Raw genomic sequence first — 4,080 nt, forward strand, 5'->3', positions numbered from 1 at the left:
ACACACACACACACACACACACACACACACCACCTTCTCTGCATGAACCCCCCTACACACAAACTTATCCAATCCATTATTTGGAAATTGTTGAGCAAGCCTTTGAAGGCGGGGCCTGCTCATTGGCCCACACAAACATGGCCCCGCCCACTACTACCTACTCAGTGGCCCAGCGGTTAGAGTGTCCGCCCTGAGATGGGTAGGTCGTGAGTTCAAACCCCGGCCGAGTCATACCAAAGACTATAAAAATGGGACTCAGCATCAAGGGTCGGAATTGGGGGTTAAATCACCAAAAATGATTCCCGGGCTGCTGCTCACTGCTCCCCTCACCTCCCAGGGGGTGATGGGTCAAATGCAGAGAATAATTTGGCCACACCTCGTGTGTGTGTGTGACAATCATTGGGGGGCGCTCAAAAGTGCTGACGAGATGTTGAGCTGAACTATGTAGCGTTTATTTTGAAGTCGATATTTAGCGTTTAGTTCAAGTGGTTATTTTCCAGGCGGTTTGACGGGCGTTGGCATCTCCTTCATCACTGTGACGCCAGCTGACATTTCCACTGATGTCAGAGCGTTCAAACACAACAACGCTTAAAAAGATGTTTGATTTCATTTTTAATCAGGGTATAATAACACCAGGAGGGAATTTTGCCCTGTTCAATGTAGCGTAGCGTAGCTTAGCATTCTTAGCAGAGAGACTTTACCTAGCTTCGACCGTAGCTTCCTTACAATTAGAAGTACTTCATTGCCATTACTAGCACTTGTTTGCGCACTAAAAGGGATTTTTATTTATTATGTTGTTTTTTTTGTGTGGAAAAGAGCTTGGTAACATTAGCTCGCTAAGCTAAGCCGTCCTCTGGGCGCTAGCGTCATATTTAACCAACAGATGTGTCTTTCATATTTATTAACTCTCGAGGTTAACCATTGTTAGCATGTTAGCGCACAAAAGACATTCCACCGCATGTCTCCACAACTTGCTAGCCCTCTTTTAGCCTGCGTGTGTGCGACACTGGAAACATTCCGTTGTGTGTGTTTGGTTGTGTTGCTCCACGACCATGGCGGCGTTTCTCTGAGGCTGCTAGCATGTGATCTCTTAACTTGTTTCTGCGGACACACTCGAAGATATTTATGATATTGTGAAGATTATTTTTGCTGAGACCGAAGGGGTAAAGTTTATTTATTTAAAAGGCGCCACTTGCGGCAAGCTAGCGCGAGCGGAAGTGAAGATTCCGAAGCTTGAACTCGGCAACGCGTCTTGGGTGTCAGGTTGCGTTCGTGACGGTCGGAAGGATCGGTTTCCACACTGTAAATACTGTTTCCGTTGATACTTGTCAGGTTCAAACACTGATGACATCTATTAGACAAGACAAGAACCAGTCTACATGCGTTTTGTGGACTTGTAGAAGTCCTGTGGGGAGTGCTCAGAGAGTACGGGGTATCGGACTGTCTGATTTTGGAGGTCCGCTCCCTGTATGATCAGTGTCAGAGCTTGGTCCGCATTGCCGGCAGTAAGTCGGACCCGTTTCCAGTGAGGGTTGGACTCCGCCAAGGCTGCCCTTTGTCACCGACTCTGTTCATAACTTTTATGGACAGAATTTCTAGGCGCAGTCAAGGCGTTGAGGGGATCTGGTTTGGTGGCTGCAGGATTAGGTCTCTGCTTTTTGCAGATGATGTGGTCCTGATGGCTTCATCTGGCCAGGATCTTCAGCTCTCGCTGGATCGGTTCGCAGCCGAGTGTGAAGCGACTGGGATGAGAATCAGCACCTCCAAGTCCGAGTCCATGGTTCTCGCCCGGAAAAGGGTGGAATGCCATCTTCGGGTTGGGGAGGAGACCCTTGCCCCAAGTGGAGGAGTTCAAGTACCTCGGAGTCTTGTTCACGAGTGAGGGAAGAGTGGATCGTGAGATCGACAGGCGGATCGGTGCGGCGTCTTCAGTAATGCGGACGCTGTATCGATCCGTTGTGGCCGGAAGGCAAAGCTCTCAATTTACCAGTCGATCTACGTTCCCATCCTCACCTATGGTCATGAGCTTTGGGTTATGACCGAAAGGACAAGATCACGGGTACAAGCGACCCAAATGAGTTTCCTCCGCCGAGTGGCGGGGCTCTCCCTTAGAGATAGGGTGAGAAGCTCTGTCATCCGGGAGGAGCTCAGAGTAAAGCCGCTGCTCCTCCACATCGAGAGGAGCCAGATGAGGTGGTTCGGGCATCTGGCCAGGATGCCACCCGATCGCCTCCCTCGGGAGGTGTTTAGGGCACGTCCGACCGGTAGGAGGCCACGGGGAAGACCCAGGACACGCTGGGAAGACTATGTCTCCCGGCTGGCCTGGGAACGCCTCGGGATCCCCCGTGAGGAGCTGGACGAAGTGGCTGGGGAGAGGGAAGTCTGGGCTTCCCTGCTTAGGCTGCTGCCCCCGCGACCCGACCTCGGATAAGCGGAAGAAGATGGATGGATGGAAGAAGCAAGGAATCAGACAGAGACAGGATTCAATTTAGCTCATGAGGAGAGCGCGTCGACCTGCACCCTCGGAACAGTGTCGTCACATTTGGGCCTTTTCTGATTACATAGTTTCGAAGGGGAAGGGGGTCATAAACAGCTGCCGCACTCGGTCATAAACAGTTCAAAGAAAAGGTGCCTGGAGCGGTGTCAGCTTTGCCCTCTCTCTGCTTTATGGGCCTTGGGTCATGACAAGGTCTTCCTGTGGCTGTCCGATAGATCAAAGAAACCGACACCTCCACGTCGCATCCCATCGCACACCGTGGAGTTTTGCAAGTGATAAGATCAAAGACAGCCTTTAGTCTTCTCGCAGGGCGACCTGAACTCATGGGAACACAAAGTCGCGTGATAACTTCTATACAATTATCCTGTCGTCGACTCTCGTTTCATGGACTGAGCCTCTAAAGCACAATACTTCATGAGCTGGAGTCTTGGCATCGGACTGGTTTTCGGAGTTAATGGCGTGGACGATGGGTCCTCCACATGTTGGGTTTTATTGGGCGGGACCCGGTAACCCCACTAGTAGCCTTAGCGATGGTCCGCGTAGCATCGGGCCGTCCCGTTGTGGTCTCCACCAGCGACAGGTGGACTACTGTGAAATACTTTTTGTTTGCACTGAAAGAAAGGAGCTTCCAGTTGTGTGACGAACATGATATATTTATCTATTATTATTATGGGATGGTACACGAGCAATAAACACAAGCTTTGACCTCACGCTATCCTTCTCATCCTCTGCAACGTTACGATAACCAAAGCTGAAGTCATCCTTTTCCTGGCAGCCTCCCCTTGTATCCTCATAAAGGGTACAAATCCCGTGTTTGCATGTTCTCCATCTCCATCCTCTCAGTCGAGTGACCAACCAAACACAGACTGTTTTCATCCTCTCATCCATGAACGGGTTGGGATTATTTGCTGTATTTTAGCCGTGTCTTAGGGCCGGGGCACTTCCCAACGTGGAGTGTGTGCAATGTGTACATATTTGATGTTTTTTTTTTTAAGGCATCTGAAGAATCTATAAGAGGTTAATAAACCTGACTTCTATTTCTCTACAGAACGTGGGTGTTGTTGGCTCATTTCACCTGCACAACTCCCTCTTGACTAACGGAAGCGTCCTATCGCAGACTCTGTGGGAACCTTGCAACCGTCCTGCTTATCAGCCGACAGGAAACGTACGAGTGTGGTGAAAATAATCCTCGCTTTGTTGCCACAAGTTCACATTCTTTCGCTTTTGGAAAGTCTTCGCTGGGTCGTGCATAATTACAAGTCTTTGACCTTATTTTATGTTCTATTTATTCCTTCTTTTACTATTTATTCACCTTATTTCAACTTCTATTTACCTTATTTTATGTTCTTTTTATTCCTTCTTTTACTATTTATTCACCTTATTATAACTTCTATTTACCTTATTTTATGTTCTTTTTATTCCTTATTTTACTATTTATTCACCTTATTATAACTTCTATTTACCTTATTTTATGTTCTTTTTATTCCTTATTTTACTATTTATTCACCTTATTATAACTTCTATTTACCTTATTTTATGTTCTTTTTATTCCTTATTTTACTATTTATTCACCTTATTATAAC

The sequence above is a fragment of the Nerophis lumbriciformis genome, linkage group LG32 (genome assembly GCF_033978685.3).
Source record: "Nerophis lumbriciformis linkage group LG32, RoL_Nlum_v2.1, whole genome shotgun sequence".
Taxonomy (NCBI): Eukaryota; Metazoa; Chordata; class Actinopteri; order Syngnathiformes; family Syngnathidae; genus Nerophis; species Nerophis lumbriciformis.